This window comes from Conger conger, chromosome 18 (assembly GCF_963514075.1).
Source record: "Conger conger chromosome 18, fConCon1.1, whole genome shotgun sequence".
NCBI lineage: Eukaryota > Metazoa > Chordata > Actinopteri > Anguilliformes > Congridae > Conger > Conger conger.
The window spans coordinates 20,763,729-20,785,315 of record NC_083777.1 but is presented as its reverse complement, the minus strand read 5'-3'; the positions used below and the strand labels follow the sequence as shown (position 1 = coordinate 20,785,315).

Below are 21,587 nucleotides of genomic sequence, written 5' to 3'. Positions count from 1 at the left end.
TCCCTTCCCCAGTGAGGGACGACAACGCACGCAGGCTTCGCTAGGTCCAGGGGGAGCAGCAGTGCTATGGAACCCGACCGCACATCAAACATGTTTTGGGAGAAAGGGGTGCCCACGGGACTGTGTGTATCAGAGCAAAGAGATCGTCGAATGACCACGGAAAGAGCCGGAAACAAAGTCCTGTCACAGCTCACAGGGAAAGCGCACTGCCAGTGGAGCGAGACGCAGGACGCTGGAAAAACACACACCACGGAGTCTACTGTACGCTTTCACAATCAGACCACATCAGACTGAAACCACACGCTCTGGACCCAAAATAACATTTTCAATTATCGTCTCATCTCATTTAAAAAAAACCCTGATAAACAGTGAAGACCAGACGACTGTCGTCTTTATAAATTCCTCGGGAATTTTAATGAAATATTTCAGAAAGAGATGATTCTCAAATCAAGTGGCAAAAAAAATAGAGGCCACATATAAAACTCTGAATTAGGCAAATGCAGGGACACAAAGACACGAAAGCCATCTTAACCGCAAGCCGTTCACCGCAAATACACCACGAATGTCACCCACAGGAAGTGGACGTGAAATGGACCCTCATAAATACATCATGCAGGCACTGTTGATAGTCAGCAGTAAAACACACGGCCGTGCTGTGCTGTACTGCACGTTGTGTACAGGCTCTTGTGTAGAAACCGCGGGGAACAGGGCTGGGACCATCTGAATTGGCCGCCCCACAGGACAGCTTGGCGTGTCGGAAGCACGCTGGAGCTGTGTGTATCGCCATGGCGAGGTGACTGAGGTAAACGCCAAGACTAACCTTGCGCTGTCTCCGCAGTACGCCATGCGTTATTTAACCCTTTAAGGTGTGAGATCACAAACATGTGATTATAATGTTCATGCTAATAGCTAATAAATTAACATGCTAATTCTGGTGTAACAATCACTAATGATAATTGAAAGCCATGGAAAAAGCTTACTCTTCAAAGGGTTAAAGAGTGAATTCCCTCTATCACACAGGAGAGAGAGAAAGAGAGAGAGCATGGTGCATATGAATGGGATACCCAGAGCATCCTTACAAGCTCCCCAGTATGTGCACACCTGTGTGTGTGTGTGTGTGTGTCTGTGTTTGTGTGCATGCAAGCATATGTGCATGTGTGTGCGAAAGTGTATCTGTATGCATGCATCTGTATGTGTATGCCTGTATGTATGTGTGTGTGTGTGTGTGTGTGTGTGGGTGCATGCATGCGTGTATGTATGCTTGTGTGTGTGTTTGTGTGGGCTTGTAGGTGTTTGTGTGGATGTGGATGTATGTGTGTGTGATTGTGTGTGAGTGTGTGCATGTGTGTATGTGAGTGTGTGTATGTGTGTGTGTGTGTGTGTGTATATATGTGTGCATATATCTGTATATGTGTGAGAAACACAAAGGAATGTGTACCACAGCCCCCAGAACCCCCCCCCCCACCCTGTACCTTCTTCTTTTGTTCACGGGACCTCTTTCTGTTCTTCCTCTTCTTCTCCTTCTCGTCCTCGACGTCGTTCACATCAAAATCCTTGTTCTTCTTGATCTGGGAGGCTGCGTGCGCCATGCCCGACTACTCTTCGGGCTCCGCGCTCACGCTGAAGGTGACTGACGAGGAGGAGAGGAGGAGAGGTAGGGATCCTTCTGGAGACGCAGGGGAGGGGGGGGAGCGTAGAGGAGAGGACGGAAAGATCCTCCTTCCCTTTCCCGGTTCCGGGGGGCGAGCGCTAGCCTGTAGCCGGCCGCCGTCGCCGCGGCGGCGAGCGGGAGGGAGAGCGAGCGGGCGGGCGGGCGAGCGAGGGGCGGCGGGTTTCTACGGAGACCGCTTCCTCTTTCCGCGGCGTTCCTCAGCGGCGCACCTCCGACGGGGACCTGAGCCTGTCTCCATGGCGAGGGGGGAGAGCGCGAGTGTGAGAGGGGAGGGAGGCAGGGAGAGAGCAGGAGGAGGGAGGAGGAGGAGGAGGAGGATGGGGGGGTGTTACGGCTGTATGTATCCTCCGCCACCGGCTGGGAGCGTCTATGTGAGGAGGAGGAGGAGGGGGGGGGTCCTGTTGATGATTCTGCGAGGATTAGGGCACGTGTGGAGGTTTGGGGGGGGAGGGGAGCGTGCCTCTCCACACGAGCACAGACCCCTTTCATTCCCTCCACGCTGCTGTAAGAGCCGCTATCCGCCGAAAACAATGAGGGCACCGCGGCTGTGTGGAAACCCGCCGGGGCAGGGACAGCACGCTCGCTTCTCAAGAGCGTTTGCGGACAAGACCGCGATCGAGCCGCAGCTCCACCGTCCGTCGTCAAACGCCTCTCTCCCAGGATCTCCGTCCAGCAGGAGCATAACTACATACAGAGGGAGACGGCTTTTTCACACAGGGCAAATACTGCATGCCTCAGACAAGAGAGCTTCTGTATTACACACAAAATGCAACCGCTAATCAACTCCTGCAAGGGAACAATCAGCGCTGACAAAATAAAATCCAAAAAGATTTGAGTGTTCATGTTTATTTTCTTGTTCATGTTAACAATAAAAAAAGCACAATTGTGTCACTTCCAGATTTGGGCGGTTGTGTGTCTGTCTCTGCCGGCTCTGTATCCAGGAGAGCAGGATAGCCGAACGCACACATCCCTGCTCGTCTGTGAGGCCGGTGGGGGTTGGGGGTGGGGGGGTGGTGCGTGCTCTCCCCAATCGCGCCCCGGGACATAGCGCTGGGTTTCGCGCTCCGTTACCGGCCAGCGAGAGGAAATGAACACCATTACCGAGCGGCACTCTGTTTCTCTTTTTTCCACAGCGCATGCCGCAGGAACACAGGCGCCGTCAGGGGCGGGGCCCCGCGCCTCTCCTCGTGGCACATTAAACCCCATTTGCATTTTGTTGCTAGGCGAAGGCCAATGGCGGCGTTTATGGGCTCTGTGTGCGATGGGAGGAGGTGGCGGAGGCAGATGGGGTTTTACCCCTCTCACACAGAAACAGATGTACAGCACATAAAAGACCCCGCAGTACCAAAACAAAGCAGGGCATGCGTACCAGCAGAAACCTGAGAGGGTAAGAATTGGGTTATATATCAGATTTGGGTTAAATACTAGAAGCCAACAAAGGTGTCCGACTCACCAGCTTGCCTCCAGGAAAGGAAATGATCCTGAACCTAAATGATGAAGTGTTGCGGTGAATGCAGTAGTGTGTCAGCATTCAGGAAACTGGGCTGGTGGTCTTCACATGAGCCTGAAGGTCTGTTTTAATAATCTATTTTTTGACGCAGATTTTGAGACACCACAACAGGCAGTGTTTTTAGAGGGCTTTTTATGGAGCCAGGTACGCACCATTACAGCCTAATCTGAGGATGTGGATGAGTGCTTTTATACTGCAGGTGCGAGTGTTTCAGCACAGAGGGTGTTGGAGTTCAGTAATCTAATCAGTCTGATGGCCGGCCATAAAAATGAGAAGGCATGCCAGAGAGTCTTTCTGTGGTGTTCAGACAAGAGGGAAATATGAGAACATACACGCAAACACACACACACATACACACACACACACACACACACACACACGTACATGCACCCATACACACACACACACACACACACAGCAGTTAGTATCCTCTCAGGGTATGTGGTTGGTGGACCCAGTGACTATAGAGTGAAACAGAGCAGAAAAACCATCAAATACCAGCAAAAGATGAAAGCTAAGACTCAGCTCATGTGGAAAAATAAGGTCCTCAGGAGGATTTCTGAAGAACCACATGAGACAGGAGCGATAGAGGCTGATACAGAAAGGGTCTCATTTCACCCAAACACTGACCGTAAGCAAAAGATCTCAGCGATGCCAGACTGAAAGGGTAGACTTTAATATCATAACATTACCCAGAGGGACATTAAACACCACACTCCCTCACTCTTACTGCACTGCTGGTCTATCTGTGTCCGTACCCACAAACCAACATGGTCCTGCTGTTCTGTATCTGTGTCCGTACCCAAAAACCAACATGGTCCTGCTGTTCTGTATCTGTGTCCGTACCCACAAAGCAACATGATCCTGCTGTTCTGTATCTGTGTCCGTACCCAAAAACCAACATGGTCCTGCCCACACTCTAAACTCTACTGTGGTTCTGACTGTGTCCATACCCCCAAACCAACATGGTCCTGCTGTTCTGTATCTGTGTCCGTACCAAAAAACCAACATGGTCCTGCTGTTCTGTATCTGTGTCCGTACCCACAAAGCAACATGGTCCTGCGGTTCTGACTGTGTCCGTACCCCCAAACCAACATGGTCCTGCTGTCCTATCTGCGTCTGTACCCCCAAACCAACATGGTCCTGCTGTCCTATCTGTGTCCATACCCCAAACCAACATGGTCCTGCTGTCCAATCTGTGTCCGTACCCCAAACCGACATGGTCCTGCTGTTTTATCTGTGTCCATACCCCAAACCGACATGGTCCTGCTGTTTTGTCTGTGTCCGTACCCACAAACCGACATGGTCCTGCTGTTCTGTATCTGTGTCCGTACCCCAAACCGACATGGTCCTGCTGTTCTGTATCTGTGTCCGTACCCCAAACCGACATGGTCCTGCTGTTTTATCTGTGTCCGTACCCACAAACCGACATGGTCCTGCTGTTCTGTATCTGTGTCCGTACCCCAAACCGACATGGCCCTGCTGTTCTGTATCTGTGTCCGTACTCTCAAACCATCATGGCCCTCAGACGGCACCACACACACAGGCTAAATCAAGCCAGAGACGCAGCATCATCTAATCACCACCCGCGTGAAAATGTGACCAAACTACCAGACTGCAGCTCTTAACACACCGTCTGTGGCCCGCCCGCGTGGTTACCAACGACAACGAGGAGTAACCACAGAATGCCCCGGGATGACCCCGGGAAAGATGTAGATCTGTGTTGATTTAATAGTCAACATTAATGCAGCTTCTGTTGCCAGACTGCTTGTGTAAGTAAGTAAGTAAGCCTATACCAGCGCTACTCAACTCTACGTCCTGCTTCACTTCACTGCTGCGCTACACCACCTGATTTCACTCATTATTTAGGAGTCCTGCGTGGTTTCTGATAAGCTAATTACTGAAATCAGGTGGTGCACTGCACGGTTGAAGCAAATACCTGCAGACACTGTGGCCTGCAGGACATGGAGTTCAGTAGCGTTGGTCTGTACAGAAAGATGGAAGGTTGTTGAACGGGTTATTTTATCAGAAAGCACATTCAATAATTCATAGGGCTGTCTGTGTAACTGGGCATGGTCCAGCGCTCATGTGGAGAGAGAGAGAGACATCCTGAAATGGACAGTTGATAAGATATAAAGATAAGAACACCTTAAGAAAAACACTAGGGCCAGATATGGATTTGAGGGACAGATTTTGAGGATTGATAGAATACCATTGGTTTGAAGAGCATCCAGCACTGTGTTGAGCCTAGACCTGAACACCCCTGGGTCTCTGACCTGAACTACACATCCCAGCATGCTCCTCTACAGATTCACAATATTACTGTGTAAAAATATACACAGAATTACATGTACTGTGTTACATTACATTAATGGCATTTGGCAGACGCTCTTATCCAGAGCGATGTACAGTTGATTGGACTAAGCAGGAGACAATCCTTCCCTGGAGCAATGCAGGGTTAAGGGCCTTGCTCAAGGGCCCAAGGGCTATGCAGATCTTATTGCGGCTACATCGGGGATCGAACCACCAACCTTGCAGGGCCCAGTCACATACCTGAACCACTACACCATAGGCCATCCTGTGTTATACTGTTGCTTTAGAAAAGTGACTTTTAGACACATTTCAATGGCATGCCTGTATTGTCACTGGAGTAAAGGGACTGCTGTCAAAATACAGAAATATCCATTTTTGGCTAGCACTGCAGCTCTAGAATTTTTGCAAGCTTAAGAAAATGACAGAATAAAACTGGGTCAGATAAGCAAGAGAAACCCTTTAGATCCTGACAGCATTTGAAAACACTCATACAGATCCTGGGAAATATGCAGAGAGACATGTTACAAAATAAAATATGCAATAATATGAATTTGTCTTTTTAAAATGTCTTTAAAGAATAGTAGGCATGCCCAGCATTTATTGGTCCATAAAGGGATACCTTTATACTTCAAATGTAGTATTTGAGCCAGGTCTGGGACAAATTCATGAAGTCAGTGCAGGAATGTTGATTCAACGTTAGGCTTCCCCTGTCTGTATCCTGACCTAAACATTTCCATTATGAGCTAAACGGTAAACTCTCTGCTCCATGAGCACAGTACTATGAGAGGTCAGGGAAGTGAACTTTGTAAACAGGCGTCGGCAGGTGTAAATGTGGTCGGGATTAATAAACACAAAATCCGGTTTGTGGGAGTAGCGTCTGTAGCGACCGCAGTGACGTCACTGCTTCATTCCGTGTTGTGGAAGTAGCATCTGCAGCGACCACAGTGGGATCACTGTTCAGTTCAGTTCAGTTCAGTTCTTTGTCCCAAATGGGCACTTTGTTTGCAGCAGGACCACACACATACCGCACAACAATAGGCATAACACAATACAGACAGACAGACAGATTCTGCACAAGAAGCATAATAAACAGTTGAGTTGTGATAGAGCAGTGCATTAAAAACTGAGTAATTTAAAATCAAGATACAGTTTCAATAAATATAAGGTAGATGTAAAAAGAGGTAGTGGATTGGGGTATGGGGTCACTAAATGGACAAGGCTATCTTCACTGCTTCATTCCGTGTTGTGTGGATATCTAATCACGCACCATTTTGGCTCTAAACTATGAAAGCACAGCCAGTTTATAGTCCGTCAATAAATCACACATTTTCTTTGGGGCTAACCTGAGATGAGCCAAGAATAATTGGGTCGATAAGAGAAAAGGTATTCTCTAAATAGTAAGGAAACCCAGCACTTTTCACAAGCACGACGGGAAACAGAGAACATCTAATGGGGCTCACTGGAATATACTGACGCCATCAGGGAGTTTGGGCCCCAACACCCAATATGCACCCAATATTTCTGTAGGTCAACACCCCCCCCCCCCCCCCCCACACACACATACATCATCCTAAAAGAGCAGCATTACTAATCAATAACATCTTCCTTCACATTGCTGGCAAATTAATTTCCTTCACAATAATCATCTTTTAGTTACTATTTCCTATAAAACGATATAAGAGCAGTAATACGTACAGTAGCGAAACAAACACCTGCCCGATCAGAACATGAACTGTGGATTTGATTTGTTTGTTTTATTTTATTCTCTGGGTCCCTCTAGTGGTTCGTTCTGGGAACTGCCGCTGGCATCGAGTCAAATCTCTAAAAAAGACCCAAGGGTATTGTACTGTATAGAAAACCTGGGGCAAATAATTACAGCAAATTATTTAAACTTTAAGAAATCACTATCATTGCTGTAGCTTCCTGTATAAACAACATAAATCACCAATATCAATAAAAAATATATATATTTTGTATGATTGTTTTTGGTTTTAATGTGAATTCTCTGTCCAGGAGTGTTTCAAATTTAATCTCTAAGTAATGTAAGCATTTCAAATATGTATTTGACCCAGGATTGCTGTTCATAAAATATCCTATGGTATGGAGTATGGAGGTACAGTTGGGTTGAATTTTAACCCAGTTTCAATCAGACTCTCACAGACTGAATTAAGTAGTCCACATTTGCTGTGTGCCAGTGACAATTTCAGCGTAATCAGACCAAACTGCAATACCCCCATTGCTCCACTGTGTGGCAGTATTGCATGCACAGCCACGACTGAGTCAGAAATTATGTTTTGATAACAGATGAGCCCAAGAAAGGAGCAAAATGCTAAAATAATTTTAAACCAGCCATATCAATAAATTCATAAACGAGCACATTCCAAACTATATGAAAACATTCAATTTAACCTTGACTATTTAAATACAAAAAAAAAACTAGAATAACATGGGCAAAAAAGCATAACGTCATGAATCATATTGCAGCCGATTAAACTTGCATTGCCCAGTCATTATTAATGCTGTGTTTTTTCAGTATAAATTTACAGCGCATTAAAATGAGAGCAGGTTTCTTTTCAGTGATATTGTGATGCATTATAAATTCTGTTTGGTGTTATTTGGGCAATGAAATCATACTGACAGTCGACTTGATGTTTTGTGGATGTCAGCTGTCTGGTGACTCATCTCATCTGAGCTGTCAGATAGTGATGATTCCTGCAAGATACTAAACCCCCGCCAACAGCCATTCATTTCCTGTTACCTTCAGCAGAAGATTCCGGAACTGGATTCCGGCAGCAACCCACACATTTATCATATACATTTTTTTAGATGTATACAATGTATTGAAAAAATAGTCATTAGTTTTAAGCCCTGAAATAAAATTTTTAAATGTGTATAAAATTGACCCTGTACTAATATTGTGAAGTAATAAAGAGCATGTTGTAAACCTGGGCAGCTACTGAATATGTGATGTCATTGAAATCAGAACAGAGGCCAGCCAGCAAATCAAGGATTTGGGTACAAAAGCAGGAGCAAATCAAGTGAGCAAAAATGAGAGAAAGATGAGAAAGGAGAGCAGAACAGAGATATGTGGAAGGTTGTGAAGATAAGTGGAGAGAGAGAGAGGAAGAGAGGGGGAGAGTGAGAGACAGCGAAAGGGAGCGGGAGAGAAAGAGCGAGAGAGGAAGAATCAGAGCAAGAGAGAGGGAGAGAGAGAGCGAGAGAGAGACGGTGAGAGAAAGAGAGATAGAAAGAGAAAGAGAGAGAAAGAGAGAGATAGTGGGGTGAGTATATGAGCCAAGCAGTAGAATATGGTACAGACAAATGTTGTGAGGGAGAAGGTCAGGTGAACAGAGAACAGCGGTCAGGAAGAGAAAAGATCAGGACCTGAACCGGGAGGCCAGAGAAGTCAGTACACAGGAGCGTTGCATAACATTAAACACAAGTGAGTCATAGTCTTAAAGGTTCCATGTTGTGGAATATGACATTTCCCTTGCTATGTGGATTATAAAGCAGTTGTAGGTGCTATAAAAACACTGTGAAAGTATCAAAATGCAAAGTCTCCAAAGAAATCCACACAATCTGTACTAAGAAACTGCATTTAGCCGGTAACTTTATGATGTCACAACTATACACTCATTTGCATATGCCCACCTTCAGCACAGCCCAGCTTGTAGCTGGAACAAATCCAAGCACTCGGAACAACTCGGAACAACTCGGAAACAACGTTCAGTTTGTTGGAGCTAGCCAGTCAATCAGAACAGAGGTTCATTGATAGTAATGAGCCTTAAAGTCACAGTCTCTGAAACAGCCTGTTCTTTGTAAGGCCCAGGAGAGGTGCCGGAGAATAGACATGTAAAACTGGATAGATTGTTATTTGTATGATTCTGCTTTTTCAATGATTCTGCTTTCTTCACTGAAATCAGTTCACACAAAAAAAATTCTTCTCTACACCATAAAAACTGTGAATATAGAGGCTGAACTTAAGAAACCTGTCAGGCAGCCTAATTAAGTGAGACCTGACATCTGAAAGAACTCCGTAAACAACTGCTCCAATTTGGTGGAGGAAGCTACCCGTTTATAGATCTATCTCTCATCAACGTCTTTGTGACTCCATGGAGACGGAGAGCAGGCCCTTTGCACGGGGAAGTCAGCTCCTGAAAACGTTTTTCAGAGAAAGACACCATGAATGCTTCCTAATCCCAACTGAGCATGCCCCCCTGAATTTCCTACAGAGGGATGGAATTCCAGGCGTGCCGCTTTGATTCCTCGGAGCCCGCAAGGGGAATAATTTGCAGAATTGTACATGAGCTCGTTCTGTTTCTGCAGAAGAGGTAATCATAAAAATTAATAACAGAGGCATTTCCACCAGCCCTGAGAGCATGCACTCTGGAACACATTACGGTGTGAGCTGTGTTTTATGACTGCGTGTTGCTTTATTCATTGGCACATTATGGTCATGTGCACTCTCCAAGGGGAACGAGCACTCTACGAGGGAAATGCCCTTGTGTGTTCCAACTGTATATCTACAATATTTGGACAAAAAAATGCTAGAAGAGGACATTGCACACAACTGCAGCCAAATAAGTGATGGAACTGAAAACAATCGTCATTTAAATTAATAAAAGAAATACGTAATGGAAAACCATTGAACCAATCTTCGGCAAGAAAGATAATAATAATTGCCGCTATTTGGCACGGTCATCAGGAAAGCGACGGAGAACAATTTAGATGAAATGCACTCAAATAACCGCAACAAGGAAACAAACAAGACAAATATTGACATTTTCCGGATACCAAGCAATTCCAGTCCAGTGTAATACGGGCGCTGAGAACCACACTCACGCATTACCAGAGGCAAATGTTCATCAGCGGACGATTGATAGGACTGATAGGGATAGATGTGAGTGCTTTTTACCAACATATTGGTCCCATTGCAGAGCTTCCATTGAAAGGCCTGAAGTGCACAGCAAGTGTAGGGAAAAAATAAGGAGATAATATATTGGCATTCTTGTTCTGTAATTCTTTTGAGTTGAGTTCTGATAGCATTTAATATCACGTATTAAGACATGACACTTATTCCATTTGTCCGGTTTAGGAGAATTGGAAATAAGTAATTTGCGAAGACTACATTCTGTTTTAAGACAATCACAATGCTGGCTTCAGTTGGGGAACATCACACATAGGACACCAACTTGCACTCTTCTAATTAACAGCAATAGGCCTGTGTGCACATGTTTTATTCCCTCAATCAGAAGAGTTTAGGCAGCCCTGGCCCCGGTTTCAACTTCAGATAGAAGTGGGATGTAATCCTTCTTAAAACCAAACTCTCACTGAAAAAATGCCATTTTTAACAGTGACTGTGGAACAGAAAACATGACTGCCTTCGATCTGTGCGGATCACAGATCTTTGAGGTGACGCGTTGAGGTCTACAGTAGTTCAGACGGCAGCGATAATCTGGTTCTCTCTCTCAGTAACCTTGGAATGATACAGCAGTGATGTATGTGTAGATCTCTATTATGTAGCTCAATCAGACTCCCCGCCTACCTGCTTTTGTGCTGGCAGAGCGTTTCTCACAGGCTGGTTACGCATGAAAGCATTAGTGCTATAAAGGTGTAGGTCTGCGTGTGTGTGTGTGTGTGTGTGTGCATGTGTTTGTGTGCCTGCAAATATTTGTGCATATATGTATGTGTGTGAGTACACGTGTGTGTTGGCATTAGTATTTGAGTGTTTCACCTGAACATAAACGCTCTTTATTAGGTATTTATTAGACTCATTTTTTAGACTTAAGTCTTCTGCTGCTGTAGCCTATCCACTTTGAGGTTTGACACATTGTGTCTGTTCAAAGATGCTCTTCTGCATACCACTGTTGTAATGTGTGGTTATTTGCGTTACAGTCACCTTCCTGTCAGCTTTGACTAGTCTGGCCATTCTTTCATTAACAAGGTGTTTTTGCCCGCATAACTGCTGCTCACTGGATGTTTTTTTCAAGTATGCACATACATTTAAACTTGTGTGTGTTTGCATATACAGTACTGTATATACTGTAGTATGTGTGTGTATACTCTATACTATGTGTGTGTGTGTATACTCTATACTGTTTGTGTGTGTGTGTATTCACATGTGTGTGTATGTGCAGGCACGCGTGTGTGTGCGCGTCCCTGGTGTCTGGTTTCGTGTCGTGAGGAGTCTGCAGTGCGGTGCCAGGCCTAGGGCTCTCTCTCGCTTTCTGTATTCCTCTCTCTCTCTCTCTCTCTGTATATCTGTCTCTCTCTCCCTCCCTCCATCTCTCTCCCTCCCTCTCTCTCTGTCTCTCTCTCTGTATCTCTTTCTCTCTCCCTCCCTCCATCTCTCTCCCTCTCTCTCTCTCCCTCCCTCTCTCTCTGTCTCGCTCTCTGTATCTCTCTCTCTGTCTCTCTCTCTCTCTCTCCCTCTCAGTAGACAGCTGTGCAGACGGGCTCCGCCCGAGCTCACACGCTGGCTAAAGGTCACCCCCCCCCCTCCCCCCTCCCTCCTCCCACACTCACAGACCCGCTGCAATTAAAGCAGAAAAGTGCTAAAATACCACAAAAATTTCCCCCAACAAGAGCTGTGACTTCTACCACTCCCAAAGACACTGGACAAATACTAGTCACCTTTACAGCTGGTCTAGGTAATGCATGAGACAAACAGCCAGCCTAATCTTTCAATATTCTTGCTTGACTTGGGTATTACTGTTGGGTATTACTATCATCTGACTATATACAGTAATACTCTATTTAGTTTTGAGCATTACCATCATTATTTCAAGCATCTGCTCAATTAAGTACAGTCCTCCTTTGTAATGAATGATGTTTCAAGTGTATGATATCCATGACAGACATGTTGACATTTCTCTATATTCACACATTTCATGGTGGGCTGTTTGCACTGCCTGCAATTACAGCCCTTCATAGATGAATGACCCTACATGACATCAGAGCCTAATAATAATTAGCTGCTTCACGGACTGGAATATAAAATTGGCTAATACCCGTAAGAGCCAGGGTTTTAAATTATCCATCAAGTCCATGCTCGATACAGATGTCAAAATCACTTACTAATCACCACACCCATATTTGTATGTATAATTACTCAAGTAAGTATAATCTCAATCACAAGTAAAGAAAGTGGTCTTATGCCTTAATCCGCATTCAATCAAACGCAGTGTATACGTCACGCGTTCTGAAAAATATACTTCAGCAAAGTATGCGCTTGTGTTTCCATGCTGAAGCACTACTGGGGAGGTTTCTAGCTCCTTCAAGGAGCAGCTAACGGGTTGGAACGTCCTTAAAGATGGTGGACCTCCATCGATTTACAGAGGTGAGTGACAGTCGACGGGCCATCCTCAGTCTGTACTGGAGGATCATGGGAAGAAGGAGCAGAAGCCAGGAAAGTGGCCGTCTAAAACAGGCAACAGATTACTCACACCCCAGTCAGCAGGCTGCCTCTGACAACAAGCCCGTCGGTTTCCTGCCACACGCAACACCGTCGGCATTCTGGGAATCAATTAGCCAGGTAAATCCGCACGGGAGAGACGCGTGAAAATTAAAGAAGGAAGAAGGAGGCTTCGGCCAAATAACTGAACGGGGAATGTTTGCCGTTGTTTCCTGCGAGCTGCAGCAGTGTTGAATGATCGTAACGGTCGTCTGAAACAGCCCGGAATTATCCGTGTGGATTCAGAGCCAACCCACCAGACAGTGCACTGTTTAGGCCTTACAGGGGACCAGTGTAATGTGCTAACAGACTGTGCATCATTTTCACAGCTATCAAACAACATTTCACATGCCTTTTCAAGCAGGGACACAGACCAGCACATTTCATTACTGCAGTCGACAGGCCAACCATCAAAACAGGCCCACATCTCTCTCTCTCTTTGTCTCTCTCTCTGTCACTATCTCCCTCTATCTGTCTTTCTCTCTGTGAGTCAGGCAAAGGGCTCTAGCCAGCCATGGCTCTCTTTCATTGCAAAGATGCAAATGATGCCCACAGAGGATAAGATAAGGCTTATTGATGTTTGCCAGCAGCCATCTCTACCCCCACCCACACACCACCCCACATCACCCCACCCGCGAGATTGGAGTGTCAACAGATAACTCAACTCCCCCCCCCCACACACACACACACACACACACACATACACACGCACAACCCCTCAGTCTCCTGTCACAGCTCCAGTCCACTCTAATGGAAATTTCCTCAAATGTCAGAAGCAGAGGGAGACAGAGAGAGAGCAGGGAGAGAGAGAGAGAGCAAAAGAGAGAGACTTCCAACACGAGGAGACAGAGAAAGTGTTTTTCTGTACCTTTCCACCGCCGAGCTAACACTGGCACAGTAACATGTTTCAGAGTTCACACACACACCACCTCTGACACGTCACTGCTTCCTCTCGCTGTACACTAAATAAAGATGGCGGGTCTGTGTGCGTGTAAACGCGGAGTGCCCGTCTGTATGTCGACTCCAGCCCACACGTTTCTGTCCCAGTTTCCCAGCTGAGGTCATTTATCCCTCTCTCTCCTCTCGCTGCAGGGCCGAGCGGGAGCAGATGTACTCTCTCACCAAGGTTATCAGATCTAGGTTACTATAGCCGACTGCGTGTGACTTCCCCAAAATAGGCACAATCCCAGAGGGGAAGGATACAGGAGACACCGTGCAGGGAACCCAGAAGACCAGTGTGTTCAACAGCAGAGGGAAGGCCCAGATTTCCTTACTTCAGAGCAGAAAACTGTGAACTGCAAACATACTGTACACACTCAGGTTGGAGTTTCAGTAATACCTCATGATGATACTACCTCATAGAAGTAATGCCAGTGTGTAGTCTCTGTTCTTGGGTGTGTTTGCCTTGTCAGTCAGATTCTCTCAGGGCAGAGATATCTGAGAGATCTGTCACTTTATCTCTGGCTGCCAGCTTCAATCCGTCTGGGCTGGACAGAGCCCTGGGCCAGTGGTGAGTGGCACTGTGCTCAACCCATCTGACCTCGCTCACTACCACACACACACACACACACACACACACACACAGACAAACACACTCACACACACACACACACATACACACACTCACACACACACACACTCACAGGCAAACACACACATGCACACACACACAGGTACACACACACACACAGGCAGACACACACACACAGGCAAATACAAACACACACACACACAGAGGCACACACACAGGCAAACACACACAGGCAGGCAGGCACACACACACATACACATACACATACACACAGGCAAACACAAACACACTCACACACAGAGAAACACACACAGGCAAACACACACATGCACACACATACAAATACACACACACACACACACACAGGCAAACACAAACACACTCGCATACACAGAGACACACACACAGGCAAACACACACATGCATACACACACAGGCAGGCACACGCATGCACACACACACACACACACACACAAAGGCGAACACATACATGCCCCCACCTCCCCAACCAGTTTTATCCACTGTTTCATCAAGAGTGGGCCATCTCCCACTGAATGTCATACTGTAGCACTACACCACAATTCCCTACACTGACTGAACCCACCGAGTCACATCCCAACATGCAATCTAAAACTGCACAGAGTCATTTTAACACTAAGAATGTACTCTGTCAGAGTGAAATCAACTCCACTGGAATGTATTCGACCCTAGACAGTTTATATCCACCAGCTGGAAGCTCTACACCGTCACTGAAAAGAGGAAGGCTGCTATTTAAGTAGAATTCATCAATTTTACTGCAGTCTGCATTGTGAAACGACTCGCCATCATTCTCATTCTCATCTAATCTTCTCCCTGGCACCCACCCATCCACCTACCGGGGTGGGGCGGGGGGTTTGAGGCAGCTGATCACCCCGGCAACTAATCATGCGGGGATCGACAAATTAGCATGGACTTAAGAAAGAATTACCAGAACAAACAAAAGTGAGGGGCCTCAGTGTCATAGAGAAACACCCCCAAACAGAGCCCTCCCATCCCGCCCCCACACGTGTGAGAATAGGGGGTTCAGAGATAGGGGTGTGCGGGGTGAAGAGGGGGTCCCAGCGAGACGCGCACCCCAGAAACATCAAACCAGCGAGGAGCTGAGGCTCGGCCCAGGGTCTCCTAGGCAACCGGCAGCAGAGCACAGGAGCCGCAAATAGAGCGAGAAGCCCCGCCCACTCCGCTCCCGCCATTCCGCTTTACAGGATTAGGATCGCAGACGACCCCCCCCCCATTCTGCCGTATGTCTTTACCGAAACAAGGGCCCCCCCCCAGTCCCCAATCTTATCCCAGCCATCACCACGTGCCTTTCTCCCTCTCTCTGTTATCTCTCTCTCCTCTGTTATCCTCCTATCTCACTCACTCACTCTCTTTCACACACACACACACGGTCTTAGTCTTTTCATAAGGAAGCAGACAAAGGATGGCATCAAAAATCCATTTTCTCCACTCAAACCTCTTCATTCATCCAAAGCCTGTATGTGTGATTAGGGCTTCAGGGATTCCTCTTTTTTTATTCTCTAATCCCAGTCTGCCATTTCTCGGCTGTTCTTTGCCAGCACCAACCTGTGCCTGTCTGTGCCAGTCTGTGCACGTGCGATAGGAGAGACTCCGCCTCCTCACCCGACGGGAGATGTGACACGCAGGAAGGAAGCCATTTTGGGTGGATCCGTGTCCTTATCATGTTGAAGGGTGTTTGCGGTTTGGTTCTCTGGCAGAGTAGATACTTCATGAATAATATTATATCTGAGTATCGGGCAGACGGTGATGCACACATTCCCAGCGGATATTGTGCTTTGTTATGAAAATTTTACGATGTATGTTATATCTAACAGTTGCAGTAAATGCATGCCAGAAAATAAATATGGCTGTATAAGGCTTAGTTAATACTGGACCGGCGATTTATGATGCTCTTAATAATTCATACGGCTATTTTTACGGCCTTATCTCGAGCCGTTGGTACACTATTTCTGTGATTAATACCACTCATATGCAGAGGGGAAGGGATAACAGCGTACTTTTCCAGCAAGCGCAACTCACCAGAGGAAACGGCACGGAGAAGCAGTACAACGTACGTCAGGAACGTCCTGTCCTGAAAAGGACTGCCTTGTTCTCTACAGCACCGTAGTGCAAGTCACTGTCGAAATAATAATCAAAACAGCTGCAAGAGGAAAATAACTGCCATAATCATCATCATTATCATCATCATATTCATAATAAATAAAAACGCAGCCCATATCATTTTATTTTCACATTTGTGTCATAAGTAATGTATTGTATCTCCTCTGGCCTATTTAACTGACCCTGCCAGCAGCACAGTAGCGTGGTCTAGGAATGCTGGACAGGACTGGTTAGGAGGGAGAGACAGTGAAGTGGGGGAATCATTGCTCTTCGTTCCGCAGACTAGTTTATTCTCTTAATTGCTCGTTTGACCTGGTACACGGCCGACAGGAGTAGGACACTGCTGCCTGGACGACCTCACACAGAGATGCTCTCGGCGAATAGAGAGCCTGGGTAAGAAGCACTCCCCTCAGGGCCACTCAGCCCTTCCCTTTGCCCCTTTAACTTTGACGGGGGGGGAGGGGGGGTGCCCGTAGCCTCCCAGGACATGTTCCAGATGTCAGTGCAGGTGATTGGGGGGGCAGGTATCTAGGAAGCCATGGCAACAGGAGTTCCGTGCCCCTATCCTGCAGGGATGGTGGTTCAGCATAACGGTTGCAGAAATGGGCTTATAACAGAGGTTCCGAGGAATATTTCATGGGTTGGACCTCGATCGATTTCCAGGTCAGTCGTGGACTGAGGAGACAGGGAAGGATAAAACAATCCTTGGTGGGATGCTGCTGTTAAACCCAGCATTCAGTCATTTTTCTGTAATACGATGTAAATGTAAAGGGCGGTGCCATGCAGCGTGTTTGGAGAGACAGAGCCACAGCTGTCTCTGAAGATCTGCCTGCATCCTCACTCCCCCGCCCCCCCTTCCCGTGCCCCACTTTTTATCGTCACCAAAAAATAAGCAGCTCCCACCTCCCCAAGAAGCAGCATTTAAGGAGAGAGGTGTTTGTATGAAACCACTTCAGTTAGCACTCAGCACCGATGAACAGTGAAATCTGCTTGCCTTGTGCTCCCCAGAGAAAAAAAACGTACTTCAAAATGCTCACTCTCACACACGCACACCTTCAGCTGAGCTGTTGCCGGAGCTTTCTTTGAATGCTCTGTGATGAAAGAGGCGCAGCAGATCAAATCGTCTGGATGGCTTCTCTTTGCCCATCTGTGCCAGGCAGACAAGCCTGCTGACGAACCCTGTGCATTACAATCAAAGAAAATCCCCACAGTCGAGCTGTCACTCTCTGCCCATTCAGAGCCCGAATGGCGTCCACTCAGGTTTCTGTGCTATTGTGATTCATCTTGACAGGTTCACCTACTGTAAAAAAAAGAGTGGCAGGTTCTTTACAGGTATGTCGACATTCATTATATAAGTGATAGTTCCTCTGGGTGAACAGTGAAACTATTCTCATGAAATATGAACTGGGAAACATGTTACTTATTTCACTCATTTTCAAAACAGTAGAATCTGCCCAATATCCAATAGATAAGGTTTAAGAATTCTGGAGAACCTTATATTTTTAATTCACCTAATTAATCTGGTGTCACTAATCTTACACTCACAATCCTTACATTCATTATCTTTTTTCTTTTCCCCTGTTGTTTTTTATCCAAGCTTTTAATCAATTATGGTCAATCCACTCCTCTCTGTCCGCTGCTCTTTCTGATATACTCACATGAATCATCAATGTCCTCCATTTTGTTTCTAGTTTCCCCATTTCTCCCTTAATTGCTATGGTTTTGTTTTCAAATTCTTCTTTAAAACCACATTTACATCACACATACTCAATTGTCACCATTTCTCGTTTTGAAAAACGGCAAGGGGAAGTCAAGAGAACTGCATGAAACCGGTATGAACCAACTGTTCGTTTAAATATGAGTCACGCCGATCTCTGGACAGATAATGCTCCGGTCCCTCCGTGGAAGCGATATCGGCAGAGAACCCCCATCACCGCACGTCTCCCACACACATCCGTCATGGGCAATCAGTCATTCAGGCAGATGTGAGGCGTCTCCCACACATGCTGGGATGGAAACACCAACATTCTTCCACTCGGGGTGTTAGCTCTCGAGAACGTGGGAGCGTCCAGTTGATATGTACCCAAAGCAACTAACATAGATAGATCACTGCATTTATATAGCGCTTTTCTAGGCACTCAAAGCTCTTACAGGGATGAGGGAGAAACTCAACCACCACCAATTTGTAGCACCCAACATCAGTCCTTGAAAACCTAGCGCATTTCAGTGTTGCGACAGGCTAATTTTAGAGCGTCAACATGTATTTACCCAAGCTTTTGGGACCCTTGCACATCTACATCTAACTATTTTGAAAAGCACTGGTTGGCTCAGTTCCCAACATTCTGATAATTGCAAAACACAATTGAAATGAATCGTATGTTTTTGCAGTTCCAATTAGCAGTTGTTATGTTCTCAATATTAGGGCAGTCTTTTGAAGGACACCATTTTGTTAATTACTTTCTCCTTTTCGAGGGACCGCAAACAAATCCCATAAGTGAATAGGGGATTAAGAGACATGACGAAATCCCAGACTAATAAAGTGCTGCTGGAGAACTACATCCAAAATGTCAACAAAAAAACATCCATTAGCCCAAACTCAGAAATTAATGTGCAAACAAGATAATGCTCAAATTGAGTTTTGCCTCTCCATGCCAGCTTTAGAGAAAAGTAAAACATCCTCTGCACATTTAGATCCATGTTCAGGGTCCCTGCCCGTTTCATTATCACTTTAGGAGTCCACCCCTGTCAATAAAAATATATTTATGAACGCAACATAGTCACAGTGTGGATTACCTAACCACCACTTAGAGTGGAACATCCAGTGACATTTACATCTTTAATAGGCAAGTCAATACACAATCCACAGGGGGAATTAATAACAAAATATCAGGGATCGATTAGGCCTTGCCCTGCTTTTAAAGAGCTTGTATTAAACTCTTTGACTTTGTGATATTACTTTCCATGCACTGGATGAAAGCATTCCGAATCCCAACTCACTTGCAATCGATGCAGTGGATCTGCACTGGGAAGTGTTGCTTTCAGGAGCTGACACCAATCTAAACACCCACACCCCTCAGGATATAAACCGAGTCCAGATGCTATATTACTGTGCATATTACAAACAAACCAACACAATGAATTGAGTTACCCACACAAAGTAGATTTTTTATCAGGTGAAGAGTTAGGAGTTAGGATTTCTGTTTGGACCTCTCCGCCATAAGTGAGGTGAAAGACCTGAAGTTCAAAGTGATAAACCTGGCCACTTCTGGGGCGTTGGCCTAATCAACCCCCCAATCTCTTCACTCCAGTGAGGGTTGGGGTCAAAGGTGAAGGCTGTGATTGAAAAAGAAATGCAGGGAAGTGGTTGAACAGCGAGAGGCATGCGCAGAATGCCACACTTCCAAAGAGCATCAAACACGTATCTGATGTTCCTACTGAGAGATGAGTCTTGGACACCTTACGACCCTGTTCCTCAAATCACGGTCCTCGAGGGCTGAATAAGGTGTGAAGCCAGTCTGGCCAATCAGTAGCATTAACAAAGTTAGTTAGTAGGAAATCAAACCTGAGTCAGACTTGACTATCCCTGCCCAACTCACAGTTCTAGACCAGTCATCTGAAGGCCAGCTACGGGACGGATGACGATCACTGCCACTTTTCTCAGGACAGGGGTTGCCATGGTTTCTGTTACCGGGAAACACTGTCGGTACATGCTGTACCCTTGGTTAAATCGTTTTCATTTAATCATTGGTATGCTTGTACTATGCTGTGCTACAATGATTTTCTACAGAGTTGAAACAGAAATGAAACAGAATATTGGATACTGGACACGCACACATATGCAGCCACATACATACACACTCACACAAACATATATGCAGATACACACACTATCTTAACAAAAAATGTGCTTCAATGTCAGGCCAAAAAGAGACATACTGTACACTTCTAAATGACTGTCCAACACACACAGGGCTCGGTGTGTGGAAAGGGGTACATTTTGCCTAACGGAGCTAGGCAGACACTTTAGAAACACAGTATAATGCAGAGTTTTCTCTCTCCCCCTTCAGTGCAGTGAGTCTATACAAAACCAAGGAGCTGTGCTTTTAACCTAATTACTGTATGCCATTAAAATTAATCAACCCTCGCTTCTTTTATGTAAGAGCAATTTATGCGTTATTTTCAGTTTTAAAATAACACAACCTTAGACACTAATGTACATTGTAACCATTGTTAACAACAATCTCAAATGCTAAAATACTGTTTTTAATGAAAAGTGATTCATGCTGTAGGCTGCATCTGCACACTGTAGGCCCACACAGCCTTGGCGAAACCCCCCCACCCTCGGCCCGAGACCCATGTGTCAGCCAGGCTTTGGGCCAGTTGGCCGTGGAGCAGTCAGTCACAGGGTTTAGGAGAGCTCTTGGCACTGCCCCCCATGCCCCCAGCAGCTGTATCCAAACCCTCCCCAACACGGTCCAACTCTGCATTCAGCCTGTGATTGGCCTGTACCCTGCCTGACACCCATCAAACCCCAATCAAATCCATTGGCTACCATTTACAGCAAATTAATAAAATCAGGTACGTGTAACTAAACAACCGTACAGATCATCTACTCTGTTGACATCAATCCTACCCTATATGCCCATAAGTGAACATTAAGGGATGGGTACATGATTGCAAATTAACCCCTCCCCCCCTGGTCTGCAAATCTCATTGTAGTCAGGGCTGAGGGAGAACTAATGGATGCCCAGATATGTGACACTCTAATAACCAGCCTCTCCCAGCCTGCTGACAGCCAAAGAGCATCATGACTGATGTAACCTTTTTACAACCAGTGCAGACCACGGTATCTGCTACCAAATGCTCCACTTACGCTCCGTTGTTTTCTCCAAAAACTGTGTCTCTAAGCACTTCTAACACAACCATAGGTTCTTTCTAAACAGGTGAC

At 46.0% G+C, this 21,587-nt stretch overlaps 1 protein-coding gene across 13 annotated transcripts in view; it reads right to left on the bottom strand.

Annotated features, from left to right (window-relative positions):
• Positions 1-21,587, bottom strand: part of LOC133117972 (ankyrin-3-like) — a 135,484-nt gene that overhangs the window by 100,265 nt on the left and 13,632 nt on the right. The gene's annotated exons all lie outside the window — the stretch shown is intronic.